At 44.1% G+C, this 19,298-nt stretch overlaps 8 pseudogenes; all 8 read left to right on the top strand.

Moving 5' to 3' along the window:
- The first annotated feature begins 712 nt into the window (after window positions 1-712).
- On the top strand, window positions 713-831 carry LOC144000066 (5S ribosomal RNA; annotated as a pseudogene).
- A 924-nt stretch (window positions 832-1,755) lies between these two features.
- On the top strand, window positions 1,756-1,874 carry LOC143998641 (5S ribosomal RNA; annotated as a pseudogene).
- A 99-nt stretch (window positions 1,875-1,973) lies between these two features.
- LOC143998778 (5S ribosomal RNA) lies at window positions 1,974-2,092 on the top strand (annotated as a pseudogene).
- Window positions 2,093-2,252: 160 nt separating this feature from the next.
- On the top strand, window positions 2,253-2,371 carry LOC144000006 (5S ribosomal RNA; annotated as a pseudogene).
- Window positions 2,372-3,322: 951 nt separating this feature from the next.
- Window positions 3,323-3,441, top strand: LOC143999436 (5S ribosomal RNA; annotated as a pseudogene).
- Window positions 3,442-3,540: 99 nt separating this feature from the next.
- LOC143998843 (5S ribosomal RNA) lies at window positions 3,541-3,659 on the top strand (annotated as a pseudogene).
- Window positions 3,660-3,981: 322 nt separating this feature from the next.
- Window positions 3,982-4,100, top strand: LOC143998970 (5S ribosomal RNA; annotated as a pseudogene).
- A 100-nt stretch (window positions 4,101-4,200) lies between these two features.
- On the top strand, window positions 4,201-4,319 carry LOC143999322 (5S ribosomal RNA; annotated as a pseudogene).
- The last annotated feature ends 14,979 nt before the right edge of the window (window positions 4,320-19,298 follow it).

The following is a 19,298-nucleotide window of genomic DNA, read 5'->3' as shown; positions in this document are numbered from 1 at the left end:
CTCCTTTTCAAGTGAAAGCGCACTCAACTAGGGCTGTAAGTGCTTCTTGGGCAGTGCATCACCAGGCCTCCCTGGCTCAGATCTGTAAGGCTGCAACTTGGTCATCAGTCCACATATTCACCAGATTCTATCAGGTGGATGTCAGAGGGCAAGAGGATATTGCCTTTGGGCGCAGTGTACTGCAGGCTGCAGTTTAGGTCCTCCGGTCCTTGGCGGTCTATATATTATGATCTGTGTCTCCCTCCCCTCAATCTGAGCATTGCTTTGGGACATCCCACTATGTAATGAAGCTCCTGTGTCCCCTGATGTATGATCAAGAAAATAGGATTTTTATACACAGCTTACCTGTAAAATCCTTTTCTTGAGAGTACATCACGGGACACAGGGCTCCCACCCCTCTTGGGTTTTACGTGGTTTCCTATTGCTTTGCTACAAAACTGAGGTGCCTCCCATATGAGAGGGGTAATATAGGGGAGGAATTCTCCTTAATTGGGGGTTAACCAGTGTCCAATCACCAGAGGTGCCTATATAACCCACTATGTAATGAAGCTCCTGTGTCCCGTGATGTACTCTCAAGAAAAGGATTTTACAGGTAAGCTGTATATAAAAATTCTATTTTTTATGTTGTTGGCGTTGACCTGTTTTTTTTCACTTGTTTCCCAAGATGACCATCTTGGCGTTTGTCAAGAGGGTGAGAGTGCCCAAAGAAAGTGCCTACGGCCAAATCACCCTGAAAGTGCCCGATCTTGTCTGATCTCGGAGGTTAAGCATTGTCGGGCTTGATTAGTAACTGGATGGGAGACCGACTGGGAATACCAGGTGCCGTAGGCTTCTTTTTATGCTGTTGGCGTTGACATTTTTTTTTTTTTCCGCTTGTTTCCCAAGGTGACCATCTTGGCATTTGTCAAGAGGGCTGAGAGAGCCCGAAGAAATCTCCTACGGCCACATCACCCTGAAAGCGCCCGATCTCATCTGATCTCGGAGGCTAAGCAGGGTCCGGTCTGGATAGTACCTAATTACAGGTGCCGTAGGAATCTTTTTATATTGTTGGCTTTGACCTGTTTTTTTTTCGCTTGTTTCCCAAGGTGACCATTTTAGCATCTGTCAAGAGTTTTGAGTATGTCCCGAAGCGTTCGCCTAAGGCCACATCACCCTGAAAGCGCCCGATCTCAGAGGCTAAGCAGGGTCAGGGTCAGGGTCAGATGGGAGACCGCCAGGGTCTATGTTGTTGGCGTTGACCTGTTTTTTTTTCACTTTTTTCCCAAGATGACCATCTTGGCATTTGTCAAGAGGGTTGAGAGTGTCTCAATAGAACACCTATGGCCACATCACCCTGAAAGCGCACAATCTCATCTGATCTCAGAGGTCTAGCAGTGTACGGCCTGGTTAATACCTGTATGGGAGACCATCTGTGAATACCAGGTCCCGTAGGCTTCTTTTTATGTTGTTGGTGTTGACCTGTTTATTTTCGCTTGTTTCCCAAGGTGACCATCTTGGCTTTTAAAAAGAGGGTCGAGAGTGCCTAAAGAGATCACCTACAGCCCCATCACCCTGAAAACACCCGATCTTGTCTGATCTCGGAGGCTAAGCCGTGTTGGGCCTGGTTAATACCAGGATAGGAGAACGTCTGGGAATAACAGGTGCCGTAGGCTTCTTTTTATGTTATTGACCTTGACCTGTTTTTTTTTTTTCACTTGTTTCCCAAGGTGACCATCTTGGCATTTGTCAAGAGGGTTGAGAGTGCCCGAAGAGATCACCTACGGCCCCATCACCCTGAAAGCGTCCAATCTCGTCTGATCTCGGAGGCTAAACAGTGTCAGGCCTGGTTAGTACCTGGATGGGAGACCGCCTGGGAATACCAGGTGCCATAGGCTTCTTTTTATGTTGTTGGCTTTGACCTGTTTTTTTCGCTTGTTTCTGAAGGCGACCATCTTGGCGTTTGTCAAGAGGGTTGGGCGTGTCTTGAAGAGAATGCTTACGGCCACATCACCCTGAAAGCACCTGATCTCGTCTGATTTCAGAGGCTAAGCAGTGTCAGGCCTGTTTAGTACCTGGATGGGAGACTGCCTGGGAAGACCAGGTGCCATAGAAGGATCTGGCCTGGTTAGTGTCTTGATTGGGAGATCGCCTGGGAATACCGGATGCCGTAGACTTCTTTTTATGTTGTTGGCTTTGACCTGTTTTTTTTAGCTTTTTTCCCAAGGTGAGCATCTTGGCCTTTGTCAAGAGGCTTCAGAGTGCCCAAAGAGAGTGCCTACGGCCAAATCACCCTGAGAGAGCCCAATCTCATCTGATCTTGGAGGCTAAGCAGCGATGGGCCTGGTTAGTACCTGGACGGGAGACAGCCTGGGAATACCAGGTGCCGTAGGCTTCTCATTATGTTGTCGGCGTTGACCTGTGTTTTTTCCCTTTTTTCCCAAGGTGACCATCTTGCCATTTGTCAAGAGGGTTGAGAGTGCACAAAGAAATTGCCTACGGCCGCAACACCCTTAAAGCACCCAATCTCGTCTGGTCTCAGAGGCTAAGCAGGGTTTGGCCTGGTTTGTACCTGGATGGGAGACCGCCTGAGTTTTCCAGATGCCGCAGGCTTCTTTTTATGTTGTTGGTGTTGACCTGTTTTTTTTCGCTTGTTTCCCAAAGTGATCATCTTGGCATTTGTCAAGAGGATAGAGAGTGCTTAAAGAGATCGCTTACAGCAGCATCACCCTGAAAGCACCCTATCTCTTCTGATCTCGGAGGCTAAGAAGGGTTGGGCCTAGTTAGTACTTGAATGGGAGACGGCCTTGGAATACCAGGTGCCGTATTCTTCTTTTCATGTTGTTGGCGTTGACCTGTTTTTTTTCGCTTGTTTCCCAGGGTGACTATCTTGGCATTTTTCAAGAGGGATGAGAGTGCCCAAAGAGATTGCCTATGGGCACATCACCCTGAAAGCACCCAATCTCCTCTGATCTCAGAGGCTAGAAAGGGTCGTGCCTTGTTAATACCTGGATGGGAGACCGCCTGGGAATACTAGGTGCTGTAGGCTTCTTTTTATGTTGTTGGCGTTGACTTGATATTTTGTTTGCTTCCCAAGGTGACCATCTTGGCGTTTGTCAAGAGGGTTGAGCGTGCCTGAAAAAAATCTACTATGGCTGCATCACCCTGAAAGAGCCCAATCTCATTTGATCTCAGAGGCTAAGCAGGGTTGGGACCTGGTTAGTACCTGGATGGGAGACCGCCTGGGATTTCTCAATGCCATAGGCTTTTTTTTTAAGTTGTTGCTTGATTCCCAAGGTGACCATCTTGGCGTTTGTCAAGAGGGTTGAAAGTGCCTGAAGGGATTGCCTACGGGCACATCACCCTGAAAGCACCCGATCTCATTTGATGTTGGAGGCTAAGAAGAGTCAGGCCTTGTTAGTACGTGGATGGGAGACCGCCTGGGAATACCAGGTGTCGTAGGCTTCTTTTTATGTTGTTGGCGTTGACCTGTTTTTTTTAGCTTGTTTCCCAAGGTCACCATCTTGGTGTTTGTCAAGAGGGTTGAGGGTGCCTGAAGAGATTGCCTATGGCCACATCACTCTGAAAGCACCCAATCTTGTCTGATCTTGGAGGCTAAGAATAGTCAGGCCTGGTTAGTACCTGGATGGGAGACCACCTGGGAATACCAGTTATTGTAGGCTTCTTTTTATGTTGTTGGCGTTGATTCGTTTGTTTTTTTCCGCTTGTTTCCCAAGGTGACCATCTTGGCATTTGTCAAGAGGGTTGAGAGGTGCCCAAAGAGATCGCTTACAGCAGCATCACCCTGAAAAAGCCCTAGCTCTTCTTATCTCTGAGGCTAAGAAGGGTTGGGCCTAGTTAGTACCTGGATGGGAGATGGCGTTGGAATACTAGGTGCCGTATTCTTCTTTTTATGTTGTTGACATTGACCTGTCTTTTTTCGCTTGTATCTCAAGGTGACTATCTTGGCATTTGTCAAGAGGGTTGAGAGTGCCCAAAGAGATTGCATATGGGCACATAACCCTGAAAGCGCCCGATCTCCTCTGATCTCAGAGGCTAAACAGGGTTGGGCCTTGCTAGTACCTGGATTGGAGACAACCTGGGAATACTAGGTGCTGTAGGCTTCTTTTTATGTTGTTGGCGTTGACTTGTTTTTGTTTTGTTTGTTTACCAAGGTGACCATCTTGGTGTTTGTCAAGAGGGTTGAGAGTGCCTGAAGAGCTTGCCTATGGCCACATAACCCTGAAAGCACCAGATCTCGTCTGATCTCAGAGACTAAACAGGGTCGGGCCTTGTTAATACCTGGATGAGAGACCACCTGGGAATACTAGGTGCTGTAGACTTCTTTTTATGTTGTTGGTGTTGACTTGTTTTTTTTTTGTTTCTTTCCCAAGGTGACCATCTTGGCGTTTGTCAAGAAAGTTGAGAGTGCCTGAAGTTATTGGCTACGGCCACATCCCCCTGAATCTGTTCCATCTTGTCTGATCTTGGAGGCTAAGCAGGGTCGGGCCTGGTTAATGCCTGGATGGGAGACCGCCTGGGAATACCAGGTGTCGTAGGCTTCTTTTTTTTTTTCAAATATAATTTTTTCTCCAAACAGGGGAAGACGGTCCCCCGAGTACATAATGCAACAGAGAAATACAGAGCAAAAAGCAGCTGAACAATACTTGATACAGGTATATTCGCAACTGTGAGTCTGCCTTCCATCAATCATAATGATTCAAGGCACGGATAAAGTACTGTACCAAGATCCAGGGTCACACAAACCCCAGGTCCCTCCGGCATAATCCATCCAGAGGGGGGGGGGTGGGGCCGTCATTCCCAATTTTCCACTTTTTCCAAAAGAGAGAGTGGGTGGAGGGGGTGAGAGATAGGGGAGGAAGGAAGAAAAGAGAAGGGGTGAAAGATCAGGAAAGGAGAAGAGGGGACGAGACACAATGGCAGCCACTGTCCAAGGGGCCAGTCAAGGAAAGCTCAGAGCATTAAGGTGATAGCAGGCGACATCCTTCCAGCGAGAATATAAAGGTATTCCAGATATCCCAGGTTTGTTTAAAAAATTCTTGTTTACCTTGTGATGTGAGGATCAAGTCCTCCATTTTTTTTAATGTCCTCTATTTTCCTAAGCCAGTGAGTAATGAAAGGGGGGGGAACATTTTTTCCAATAGAGAGGGATGCAGGATTTCGCCGCATTTATCACATGCCGTAAAATTTATTTTTTTGTACTTCTTAATGGGAATCTGTCAATGGTGCAAGAGAAAAAATGCAGCCTCTTCCGGGATGGAGAAGTCTGTGAATTTTTGTGTTATGCATCGGATCTCTGTCCAGAAGTCCACCAAGCTGGGGCAGGACCAAAAAATGTGGATCAACGTGCCCTCTTCTTCTCCACACCTCCAGCATATGTTCGAGGAAGAGGGGAATTATTTATGCAGCTTTGATGGTGTCAAATACCACCTGGTGAGAAGTTTAAAATTTGTCTCCTGTATCTTCGTGCACAGCGAGGTTTTGAGAGCCAAAGTGATAATGCGTTGTCTCTGTGCTGGGGAAAACGAGCAATTAAGGTCCTTTTCCCAGTTGGACAGGCAGGTTAAGTGTGGGTGATCTGTTTGAGAGAGAATGTGGACCAAAGGGCCTTCGCTCCTGCATAGAGTCTCAAACTCCGTCTGAGGGCGTGCGAAAGTTTGAGTATTGGGGATGGAATGGAAAAAATGATGTTGTTGCGCCGCTCTCCAAAAAGGCATTTGAAAAAGCCCTGTCGGATCTGTTAGGGTTGAGAAAGAAGGTCATTTTCCATCAATGACAAATTTAGACGCATGGTCTAGGTTGGAATTTCTAAGTGGGTCCCCGGTTCCAAGTTCGGATGGCCACGTATAGGGAATAGGGGGGAAGTCAAAGACGTGAGTGTGTTTTGGGTAGCGATCAGGTGACTGACTTTCAATGAAGCCCCTATAGTGGGATGTGACGTCAATTCTGTGGGTAAATCCTTATAGCACCACATGGTGCTTCTTAGCGGAATTTGGGAGTGAGATTGTCCTAGTAGCACCCAGAGCTTAGAAAGTTTGTTTCCATTCCAGTCCAATACACGCCCCAGATGGGAGGCCAGGTAGTAGCATCGCAAGTCAGGGAGAACCAACCCTCCCTGTTGTTTAGACAATGTCAGCTGTGACCACTTAAGTCTGGGATTTTTGTGGGCCCAGTTAAATTGAGTGAGCAGGGATTGAGCTTGCTTAAAAAACGGGACTGGAATCTGGATCGGGAGAGCTTGGAAAAGATAGGTAAATTTAGGGAGTATGTTCATTTTAATGAGATTGCATCTCCTGAACCAGGAATGGAGGCCAGAATGCCACCCGTGAAGCAAACTGCGGATCTTAGTGACAAGGGGTGGGGGGAAGTTCAACATAAACGTACGCGCGTTGTCCTGTGGAATGTAAGTACCTAAGTACTTAAGGGCTGTATGGGTCCATTTAAATCTAAAATTGGACTACAAGTCTAGTAACGTTTGCGGGCGGACTTCGACCCCCATGGCCTCTGATTTCAAGAAGTATCCCGTATATCTGGAATTCCCGAAGGAGATTTGGCAAGGAAACTCTGGGATTCGTCAACGAGAACAGCATGTCATCTACGTAGGCAGATTTCAATAGTACCGATTTGGAGTCGCGTTATGTCTGAGTTTTGTCGAATTGTGGAGAGAAAGGGTTCCAATGACAGTGCGAATAACTGGGGCGACAGGGGGCAACCCTGTCTGGTCCCATTCCCGATGTCAAGGGGAGATGAGAGCACCCCATTCGCTTTGAGTTGAGCTGAAGGGCGTGAGTATATCTTACTTATCCATGCCAACATCCGTTCACTCAGACCTATATGGCGAAGGACCGAGAACATGAATGTCCATTTGACCCGATCAAAAGCCTTCTCGGCATCAGTACTCACGAAAAGACAAGGGGTCCCAGATGACTTTGCTTTATGGACCAGGGTAAGCACCTTAATGGTGTTGTCCCTATCTTCCCTGGTGGGAATAAAACCTAACTGGTCAATATGTATAAGGGACTGCAAGTGCTGTGCCAATCACGTGGCGAGGATTTTAGAGAATCGTTTTAGGACCGAATTTAGGAGGGAAATGGGTCTGTAGCTCCCACATAGGCCCGGGTCTTTGCCCTCCTTAGGTATCAACGAGATGTGGGCTCTAAGGGTATGCTCAGGAAAATCCCCATTCAAGCTCAGAGTATTCAATAAATTCACCAAGCGCGGGCCGAGAATAGGGAGGAAGGTCTTATAGTATTGTGCGGTATATCCGTCAGGGCCCGGAGCCTTACCCACCTTCGGAGGTCCCACGGCCATCTGGACTTCTTCCAGTGTGATCGGGTTGGTAGACCAGAACCGGTTACATATCTGTCTATATTGTCCTGTCCGGACCCTGAATCGGGCAGGTTGTAGAGATCAGAGTAGCATTTTTCAAAGACTTTGGCTATTTGGGTTGGGGTAGAGCCCCTCTGGCCATTCTCATCTATCAACTGTTGTATGTAAGAGGCAGATTTCCACTCCTTTACTGACCTGGCAAAGATTTTTCCGCATTTGTCCCCTGATTCCTACATCAGTTTACAACAAAACTGGAGTACTGCTTTCGCTTTATAATGGAGTAGGTCAGTAATCTGGGTACGGAGTGTCCCCAATTCAATCTCTAAGGTCCGTGAGGGGGCATGTTTATGTTTCGCTTCCACAGAGGCAAGTTCACAAAACAGATTAGCAATTTGTTCCTTCCGTGTTCGTTTGATGCGTGCCCCGTGCCTGAAAAGTACCCTGCGGAGTACTGACTTGTGAGCCTCCCAAATTATCCCCGGGTCGCAGTCCTGCGTTTAGTTTTCTTGGAAATAAAGGTCCAATTCCCTGGTCACATCTGCTAAAACTTCCGGTATCTGGAGGAGGCTCTCATTAAGGTGCCAGAATAGAGTCCTAGGTGAGGGGTTCCTAGAGAGGGTGTAGGTAAGGGCTACAGGAGCGTGGTCAGACCAAGTAATATGGCCGATGGAGGAAGAGCTCACCAAGTGCAGTTGGTCATGTGGAATCAAGAAGAAGTCTATCCTCAAGTATGATTTGTGAGGGGAAGAGCAAAAAGAGTAGTCCCTTTCCCCGGAGTGTTGCAGACACCAGATATCAACTAATTGGTCATTCAGTAAGCACTTAGTAATCCGCTTTCTAGAGTAAATGAGGAGCGAGGAGCAAGAGGCAGAAGTGTCAACCGATGGCGAAAGGGGACATTAAAGTCCCCACCTAATATCAACTGGCCCTCCCGAAAGTCACATCATCTGTGCAGGGTAGTTCTGAGGAATGTGTCTTGGTGATCATTGGGAGCGTACACAGTGGCAAATGTAAAAAGGAGCTCTCCAATGTGGCCCCTAAGAAAAAGATATCGGCCCCCAGGGTCCACCAGAGAATCCTGGAGAACCGAGGGGAGCCTGCTAGAGATCAGAATGGAGATTCCCTTGGTCTTAGAGGAGGGGTTAGTAGAGTGGTAGACCTTAGCGAAGGATCTTGACCGTAGAAAGGGGAGGCTAGTATTTTTAAAATGTGTTTCTTGTATAAAGGCCACATCAGTACAGGAAGTCTTCAGTTCTCACAGGAGGATCCACCGTTTTTCAGAGGAGTTCAGTCCCTTAACGTTTAGAGAGGTGACCTTGACTGAGTCTGCCATCGCTCCTCGGGGAGGGGAAGGGGGACGTCCGAGAAAAGCAAAGAAAGTTGAACCAAGGTAGGTATTGGGTAGGTAATGGATGGAGGGAACTAAGGGGGAAAAAGGAAGGGCAAATGGAAGGAAAGGTAAGGGGAAAAAGAGGCCGGGCACCTCAACCCCAGGGGGAGAGGGAAATTAAGGGTTGTCCGCACTCAACAGTACAGGAATTGTATACTAAAACAGCACAATTATGCTATAGCGTTTACCAGATGTACACTGGGTTTAAAGCGCCGTCCTACTTGGGTTGGTGGGTAGACAGGTCGGAGAGGGAGCCCCCGGATCCCAGTCCCCCCAGTCCCGGCAGTGGTAAATGTCACGTCTGATACCGGTATGCAAATAAAAGACAATCAGTAACATCATAGAACCAAAAAACAATAGTATAATTAAAACAGAGGTAGAGCATAGAACTGTCAGCACTGAGGGGTCTCCTCAGCTCGCCCTAAATGTAGGCATGCACGAGGGAGCCCGTCACAACAGAAAAGGCATCACAGAATGGGATCCACCACCCCCCGTCCCATACCCCAAAAGTACATGTAGCCCCCGAACAAATGTATTTCTCTCTTTGGCAGATTGTCCTCTTCTTACCCCCTCTCCTCCATCCACGCCCCGGGGGAAAAGGGGGAGGGAAGGGGGGAAAAGAGGGGGGTAAGGGGGGAAAGGGGGAGTGAAAGGGGGGAGGGAAGGGGGGAGGGAAGGGAAGGAGGTAAGGGAGGGAAGGGGGGAGGGAAGGAGGGGCAGCAAAGGAGAGGGGACAAACATGCGGAAAGGTCAAGTCCTTTAGCGTGCTCACACCAGCAACCACCCGGACCCCATAAGTTTCAACTCCTCCCCTCCATGGTCACCACATGAAGATGAAAGAGGAGCAGCCCTGGTCGGTGCATGGAGAATCCGGCAGGCAAGGGGCTGGGGTCACCATCCCTCCATCCAACGGGAGACTTCACCCGAGCAGCAGTTCTGGGGCCCGCCAATTAGTGTCTCTCCTGCATCACCATCGGGGGCTGTGTAGAGCATCCAGAGGGAGGCTGGGACCGCCAAAACAGTAAGGGGTAAATCCTCCAGGGGGGTCCAGAGTCAAACTGGAGGGAAGCAGTGTCTCGCACCAATAGGCTCAATAAATAAGTCATCCAGGGTGTCCCCGAAAGCTGCAGAAGGCAATCTCGGCAAAGAGTAGGTGGGGGCCAGAGGGGGGGACGAGGGGCGCAACCAGGGAGAGGGGACACATATGCGGGAATGTCAAGCCCTTCCAGTACAGCGCACTAGGTATCACTCAGACCCCCCAAAGTGCAACTCCCCCCTCTAAGGTCAAGACTCCAGAAGGGAAGATGAGCCGCCCTGGTCTGTACATGAAAGAACCTGCTGCCAAGGGGTTGGGGCCATCATCCCTTCCTCAAATGGGAGATGCCACCTGTCAAGTGGTGCCCCTCCGACAATGTCGTCGGGGTATATGTGGAGCATCCAGGGGGAGGCAGGGACCACCCAAACAGTGAGGGGTAACGCCTCCAATGGGGACCGGTGTCAGACAGGAGGATAGCAGTGTCTTGTACAAGTTGGTTAATTAGACAAGTCATCCAGTATGTTCCTGTGAGCAGCGGAAGGAAAGGTCGGTAAGGATTATGAATGGGTGGGGGCCAGGGAGTGCATAAAACTGCCACCAGATGACCGGGGCAGAGAGGGCAAGGGGATGAAAGTCAGATCTGGTAGGTGGGGGGGGGGGGGTGAGGAGTCTCACTCATATTACTCACGTTGGCCATCCCTTGAAGCTGAGCTCTCTGCATACCCAGGATGTTCTTTTGTATAATCTAGCCTATCTGTATACATTAGCCAGTCTTTTGTACACATTAGCCTCTCTGTATCAACTAGCCGGTCTTCTGTATACACTAGTCCGTCCCTAGCTTGTCTTTTATACACATAGTCTCTCGGTATACCCCGCCTTTCTGTATACATCTTTATACCCTAGCCTCTATGTATAATCTTGCCTCTCATTATACCCCAGCCTGTATTCTGTTTACCCAATTTTGTCTTTTATATAAACTAGCCTGTCTACTGTATAACTTAGCTTCTCATTATACCCCGGCCTCACTGTCAGCTTGTCTCTGTACACTAGCCTCTCTGTTTTCCCTAGTCTCTCTGTTTAAAATAGCCTCTCTGTATACACTAGTCTGTCCGTATACTTTAGCAAGTCTGCACACACTAGCCTCTTTGTGTAAAACAGCCTCTCCCTCAGTATAACCTCGCCTCCATCTCTGCATATCCAGTACGTTCTTCTGTATAATCTAGCCTGTCTTTTGTACACATTAGCCTCTCTGTATAAACTAGCTGGTCTTCTGTATACACTATTCCGTCTGTATACACTAGCAAGTCTGTGTAACCCGGTCTCTCTCTCCCTAGAAAACACCAACCCTGACCCTGACAGAGGAGGAGGGTTTAATAGTCCCTCAGACTCCTCCCACAAATACGGGCTGGCCTGCGGCCAGCCTTCCCACTTGTAATCGGAGTCTTCAAGTGGGAAATGCGATATTACTTAACCACTTCCCACCCGGCCAATGCACATATACGGCCGGGTGGGAGCCGTCTACTTCTGATAGGACGTTCAGGAATGTCAATCAGGGCTCTGTGATTGGCCCTCCTGATCACATGACGGCCGTGTCCAATCACGGCCGTCATGTGATGTAAACAAACAGCCGGTTGCTAGGCAATCGGCTCCTCCTCTCCTCACACAGAAGTCATCGCTGAGGAGAGGAGAGTAGATTGCTGCAGCCGGCTGATGATCAGTGAGTATGAGCTGTTTTTTACAGCTTTTTACTCACTGATCTTCAGTCTAGTGTAAACACACAACACACCACACAGTGTAAACACAGTCCCCACATATGTCCCCATAACACACATGTACCCGCTGTGAGAGTAGAACCCACCGACTCTTGACCTGAAGATGAGAAGGAACCCCTTAAGAGCCTGCAAGCTACGCAAACCCAAATGAATGTCCCGTGAAGGATAGGATGAGCCTGATGCCCAAGGTAACCCAGACATGAGAATGAACTTCTTGTGAATGAGAGGATACGTGGGGAAAAGGGAGCAAGGGCTGACCCGAAGAACCCTACAAGAAGATGGCTGAGCAGACTGAAAAAACCCAACACAAGACTGCCTGGGGTATACAGTGAGGCTATTATAATTGGAATGAGGCTGGGGTAATAAGATTGGCTTGGGTATACGGCGAGGTAGACCCTAGAAAAGAAACAGAAATCAGAAAAGTCAAACAAGGTAATACAGATAGGCTAATGTTATTCCCCTGAGCCTGGTGTATACAGAAGAATGGCTAGTGTATACAGAGAGGCTAGTGTGTACAGATGACAAGCTATTGTTTACAGATAGGCTTGTGTATACAGAAGAGAGTCTGGGGAATTCAGTGAGGCTAGTGTATGCAGAGAGGCTGGGACACCGAGACTATTGTAAAAAGAAGGCAGGCTAGTGTATATAGGTTACGGGCACGTGTATACAGAAGACAGAGAGGCTAGTCTATATAGAGGGACTGGTGTACACAGAAAGATTAATGTATACAGAAAGGCTAGCGTGTACAGAAGACATGACTTTATTTTTTGCTAATGCAACTACATCTAAATCATGTAAAGAGTTACAGTGCTTTTTTCATATTTGGTGCTGTTAAAAGGTCAGTAGTGTGTTGTCAGTGGTGATATCAATGTGACAGTTAATGTAGAGAACTACATATATAAAAAATAGAGCAAAAGAGTGCTAAGTTTATTTTGTTAAGTCATTGACTGATAGACGTTAAATAATTGGCCGTTATTGGTTTACTTGGTGGTACATGGTTTATTTTTATGTAAGATAGTTTTATTCTCTACCTATAGCCGAGTTTTAGACGACTTTATTATTAGCATTAGTCGCATTAATCATATTTATTATGCAGAGTGTAAGTATTGTAGTGAGACGATATTGCTTTTGAAATATTTGTATTATTATACATAGCATTGTTAGTAGACCAATAGGACAATTTACATGGCTTAATATTGCAGAGCGTAATTTAACAGGAAAGAAATCCAAAGCGTTAGTTGCAGTAGCTTCATAAAACAGAAATCGCTGCATTACTCTAAATGTAAAAGTTGTTCCGGTAGCACTGAGAAGACTGATATTAGATGAGTGATCTACCCATTCCGTTTACTATTGCAGAGAGATACCGGTTAAATGTTAATATCTTAATATTTATTGCTGCGTGTAAGGTAGAAATAAGATGGTTTTGTGTGAGTTGGTTTACCAGGATATAGAGATCGTAATCTGGTTATTCTAATAATAAATATAGCAAAATAACACAGATTAATATTGAGACAGTATATACAAGTCGAGTTTAAGTGGAAATACACGAAATGACAGCAACGACGTGTGTAGGTTTTTATCAATCGGGTTCATTACGTGTCTTTAATAATGTAGTAAATATACCCCAAATATAGCATAAGGATAAGAAAGGAAAATAACTGGCAGAGGATGACATGGCAAAAAGACAAACTGCATTAGAAATGTGAATGTGAATTAGAGATGAAATGTCAATCCCCATTGGTAACCATTAATAAAGTTAACACGGCTACGTACAGCAAAGTTTGAGCTAAGCAGCTAAATATTCCTTTATATTGCAGAGCTTAAGTATTGCAGTTGAAAAGAGATCGGAAGCGTTTTTTGCAGTAGCTTCAAAAGGACTGAGATATCATTTCATTACTCTAAATGAAAAAGTTATCCCGGTAGCACTGAGTGGACTGATATTAGATGAGTTATCGTTGTAATACAAATTCAGTTTCCTATAGCAGAGAGATACCAGCTAAATGTAAGAAGAGCAATTGAACTGTTCACATCGGTAGCATTGCATTACTCTTAATATGTGAAGCGTGTAAAGAAGCAAAAGATGGTTTTGTATTATCCTAAAAGTAGCAGTATACGTAATAAAGGTGGATTTAGACATAGCAAACCCTATAATCTAATTTAGCAAAATTAGAAAGGATAATATTGAGACAGTATAAACAGGTCGAGTTTAAGTGGAAATACACAAAATATCTAGCTTACCTTTACATTGTTCAATAGAGCCTTGCAAAGTAATACCAAGTTAGAATATCGGACTAGCAATTAGATGAGATGATTGCTGTAATCATAAAATATCAGCAACTTGTCTTTAAGGATGAGAAAGTATAATAACCGGAAAAGTATGAAATTTTAAAGAGACAAATTGCATTAGAGATGTGAGATAGACATGAAATGTCAATCCCCATTGGTTACTTACATGAAACCATTAATACAGTTAACGCGGCTACATACAGCAAAGTGTGAGCTAAGCAGCTAAAGGGTATACATTATTTAAGAGTAAATTAACGGTAGCTTGTAAATTCCAACGTGTAAATCGTGCCATTAATTTTGTTACGCACGAAGGCGGCTTACACTGACTTTTCTCCGTTTCCACTGGTTATCCGCATAATGCATCAGTAACCCTGAAAATTAATAGTGATAGACAGTTTACAATAGGATGTATGCTTGATGTGAATGTAAAATAGTTGCATTATGTGTTATTAATGTAATCAAACTTTATTGCTATCCTTTTCTACTGCAACCACTTTCTCGCATTTTGCTGCTTTTAAAAAATGTGTTGCCAGTGTTATATGTGTTACAAATGGTTATCAGTGTGACAGTTGAAGTAATATACAAAATAGAGTCAGAAAGAGAATCCTATTGCATAGGGGTAGAGAGATGGTTGCATTATTCTTAATGTGACGGCTTTAAAAGGTTTTAAAAAGATTGTTTTGTGTGAATTTTGCTTTAACGTAAAATTAGCTGTAGACATTATATCTATGGTTACGTTTACAATGATTTAGAGATAGTAATCTCTATAATATAATAATAATAAGTATATTGAGGCAGTAAATATAAATACAGATAAAGTGAATACACAAAATGGATCAAGAGATTGTTGCAAAGTAATATCCTCATTAAGGCCGATTGTCGGAATAGCAACATAACACGAAATATGAGCACGGCTAAAATGCAGAAAAACAGTACATTATTTAGGAGTACAGTAGAATATAGTATAAATTATTTAAAATTAAATTGACTTAGCCTGAAAAAATCTAAGTTTAAATCGTTGAGTAAAACGTTGAGTAAATCGTAAATTTATCAGCTAAGTTAACTCTGAGATTATGATTAATTTGACAATTCCATTACGCGGTCCATTTCCACTGGTATAATCATAATGTAATATCAGTAATTGCTATCAGTAAATGTTAAAATTTTAGACAGATTACATTAGGATGTGGAATTGATATGGATTTAAAAGCGGTACATTAATTTTCTGAAGCATATGGCAGAAAGACGGTTTACACTGCTTTTCTAACATTTTGCTGCGGTAAAAAGAAATGTTTTGTCACTGTGTTTTAACTGTGACTTATTTGCTTATGTCATGACAGCTTCATACGGGTTGAGCAATAAAACAGTTTTATTAAGATGTAAGACTAGTTTTATTCTCTAGATATATGCTTTTCAGAGAGTTGTATAATATAGGCGACCAATAAGACATTTAAATGGCTTAATATTGCAGGGAGGAAGTATCGCTGTTCAACGGTAAGAGATTGAAAGCTTAGCTTGATAGTCTAAATTTAAAGGATATGCCGGTACCACTGAGAAAGCTTATATTCGACTAGTTGACCTTTGCCTTACATAATCCTACATAATCCTATTATTATTATTAAGATCCTAGTGCAGAGAGATACTCAGTTAATGTCAGAGATACTCGGTTAATGTCAGAAAAGCAATAAAACTATACTCTCTCTATACACTAATCTCTCTATATACACTAACATCTTTGTATATACGTTAGCGAGCGATAGTTACATTACTCAAAATAACTCTCTGTATACACTAGCCGGTCTTCTGCATACAAAAGCCTGTCTTCGGTATACACTAGCCTATTTTCTGAATACACTAGCCCGTCTTCTGTATGCCCTAGCCTGTCTTCTGTATACATTAGTCTCTCTGTATAAACTAGCATCTCTCTATACCCCAAACTGTCCTCTGTAAACACTTGTCTCTCTTTATAGCCTGTCTAGCCTTTCATCTGTACACACTAGCTTCTCTGTATACACTAAACAGGCTTCTATATAAAATAGCTTCACTGTATGCACTAGCCTCTCTGTATAATCTAGCCTTTATTCTGTATTCACTATCCTTTCTTCTGTATGCTGTAGTCTTCTATATATACTAGCTTCTCTGTACACCCTTGCATCTCTATAAACACTGTGTAAACTAGCCAGTCTTATGTATACACTCGCCGACTGTATACACCAGACTCTCTAAATACACTAAACCCTCTGTATACCACATCCTGTCTTCTGTATACACTAGACTGTAAAAATTAGCTAGAATACACCAGCCTGTCTTCTGTACCCACTAGACTCTCTGTATAAACTACCCAGTCTTCTGTATACACTATCAGCTTTGATGTATACCCAAGCCTATCTTCTGTATATGCACTGTCCTTTCTGTATACACTCGACTCTCTCTATACACTAATCTCTCTATATACACTAACATCTTTGTATATACTAGCCTCTCTTTAAACTAGCCTCTCTGTGTACCCCAGCCTCACTGTTTACTCTAGCATCTCTGTATACTCAAGCCTATCTGCATGCACGAGTCTGTATTCTGTATTCACTAGCCTTTCTTCTGTATGCTGTAGTCTTCTTTATATACCAGCTTCTCTGTACACCCTTGCATCTCTTTAAACACTGTGTAAACTAGCCAGTCTTATTTATACACTCGCCGACTGTATACACTAGACTCTCTGAATACCTAGCCTATGTTCTGAATACACTAGCCCGTCTTCTGTCTTCTGTATGCCCTCTCTGTATAAACTAGCATCTCTCTATACCCCAAACTGTCCTCTGTAAACACTTGTCTCTCTTTATAGCCTTTCTAGCCTTTCTTCTGTACACACTAGCTTCTCTGTATACACTAAACAGGCTTCTATATAAAATAGCTTCACTGTATGCACTAGCCTCTCTGTATAATCTAGCCTCTCTTTATACCCTAGATAGTGTTCTGCATACACTAGCCTCTCCGTAGAAGCCAGCCTTTATTCTGTATTCACTAGCCTTTCTTCTGTATGCTGTAGTCTTCTATATATACTAGCTTCTCTGTACACCCTTGCATCTCTGTAAACCCTGTGTAAACTAGCCAGTCTTATGTATACACTCGCCGACTGTATACACCAGACTCTCTGAATACACTAAACCCTCTGTATACTACATCCTGTCTTCTGTATACACTAGACTGTAAAAATTAGCTAGAATACACCAGCCTGTCTTCTGTACCCACTAGACTCTCTGTATAAACTACCCAGTCTTCTGTATACACTATCAGCTTTGATGTATACCCAAGCCTATCTTCTGTATATGCACTGTCCTTTCTGTATACACTCGACTCTCTCTATACACTAATCTCTCTATATACACTAACATCTTTGTATATACTAGCCTCTCTTTAAACTAGCCTCTCTGTGTACCCCAGCCTCACTGTTTACTCTAGCATCTCTGTTTACTCAAGCCTATCTGCATGCACGAGTCTGTATTCTGTATTCACTAGCCTTTCTTCTGTATGCTGTAGTCTTCTTTATATACCAGCTTCTCTGTACACCCTTGCATCTCTTTAAACACTGTGTAAACTAGCCAGTCTTATTTATACACTCGCCGACTGTATACACTAGACTCTCTGAATACCTAGCCTATGTTCTGAATACACTAGCCCGTCTTCTGTCTTCTGTATGCCCTCTCTGTATAAACTAGCATCTCTCTATAACCCAAACTGTCCTCTGTAAACACTTGTCTCTCTTTATAGCCTTTCTAGCCTTTCTTCTGTACACACTAGCTTCTCTGTATACACTAAACAGGCTTCTATATAAAATAGCTTCACTGTATGCACTAGCCTCTCTGTATAATCTAGCCTCTCTTTATACCCTAGATAGTGTTCTGCATACACTAGCCTCTCCGTAGAAGCCAGCCTTTATTCTGTATTCACTAGCCTTTCTTCTGTATGCTGTAGTCTTCTATATATACTAGCTTCTTTGTACACCCTTGCATCTCTGTAAACCCTGTGTAAACTAGCCAGTCTTATGTATACACTCGCCGACTGTATACACCAGACTCTCTGAATACACTAAACCCTCTGTATACTACATCCTGTCTTCTGTATACACTAGACTGTAAAAATTAGCTAGAATACACCAGCCTGTCTTCTGTACCCACTAGACTCTCTGTATAAACTACCCAGTCTTCTGTATACACTATCAGCTTTGATGTATACCCAAGCCTATCTTCTGTATATGCACTGTCCTTTCTGTATACACTCGACTCTCTCTTTACACTAATCTCTCTATATACACTAACATCTTTGTATATACTAGCCTCTCTTTAAACTAGCCTCTCTGTGTACCCCAGCCTCACTGTTTACTCTAGCATCTCTGTATACTCAAGCCTATCTGCATGCACGAGTCTGTATTCTGTATTCACTAGCCTTTCTTCTGTATGCTGTAGTCTTCTTTATATACCAGCTTCTCTGTACACCCTTGCATCTCCACTGTGTAAACTAGCCAGTCTTATTTATACACTCGCCGACTGTATACACTAGACTCTCTGAATACCTAGCCTATGTTCTGAATACACTAGCCCGTCTTCTGTCTTCTGTATGCCCTCTCTGTATAAACTAGCATCTCTCTATACCCCAAACTGTCCTCTGTAAACACTTGTCTCTCTTTATAGCCTTTCTAGCCTTTCTTCTGTACACACTAGTTTCTCTGTATACACTAAACAGGCTTCTATATAAAATAGCTTCACTGTATGCACTAGCCTCTCTGTATAATCTAGCCTCTCTTTATACCCTAGATAGTGTTCTGCATACACTAGCCTCTCCGTAGAAGCCAGCCTTTATTCTGTATTCACTAGCCTTTCTTCTGTATGCTGTAGTCTTCTATGTATACTAGCTTCTCTGTACACCCTTGCATCTCTGTAAACCCTGTGTAAACTAGCCAGTCTTATGTATACACTCGCCGACTGTATACACCAGACTCTCTGAATACACTAAACCCTCTGTATTCTACATCCTGTCTTCTGTATACACTAGACTGTAAAAATTAGCTAGAATACACCAGCCTGTCTTCTGTACCCACTAGACTCTCTGTATAAACTACCCAGTCTTCTGTATACACTATCAGCTTTGATGTATACCCAAGCCTATCTTCTGTATATGCACTGTCCTTTCTGTATACACTCGACTCTCTCTATACACTAATCTCTCTATATACACTAACATCTTTGTATATACTAGCCTCTCTTTAAACTAGCCTCTCTGTGTACCCCAGCCTCACTGTTTACTCTAGCATCTCTGTTTACTCAAGCCTATCTGCATGCACGAGTCTGTATTCTGTATTCACTAGCCTTTCTTCTGTATGCTGTAGTCTTCTTTATATACCAGCTTCTCTGTACACCCTTGCATCTCTTTAAACACTGTGTAAACTAGCCAGTCTTATTTATACACTCGCCGACTGTATACACTAGACTCTCTG

The sequence above is a fragment of the Lithobates pipiens genome, unplaced genomic scaffold (genome assembly GCF_037356315.1).
Source record: "Lithobates pipiens isolate NorthernLeopardFrog02 unplaced genomic scaffold, aLitPip1_a1.2 Scaffold_19, whole genome shotgun sequence".
NCBI lineage: Eukaryota > Metazoa > Chordata > Amphibia > Anura > Ranidae > Lithobates > Lithobates pipiens.
Note: the sequence above shows the minus strand (reverse complement) of the source record. Positions and strands in the feature narration are given on the sequence as shown.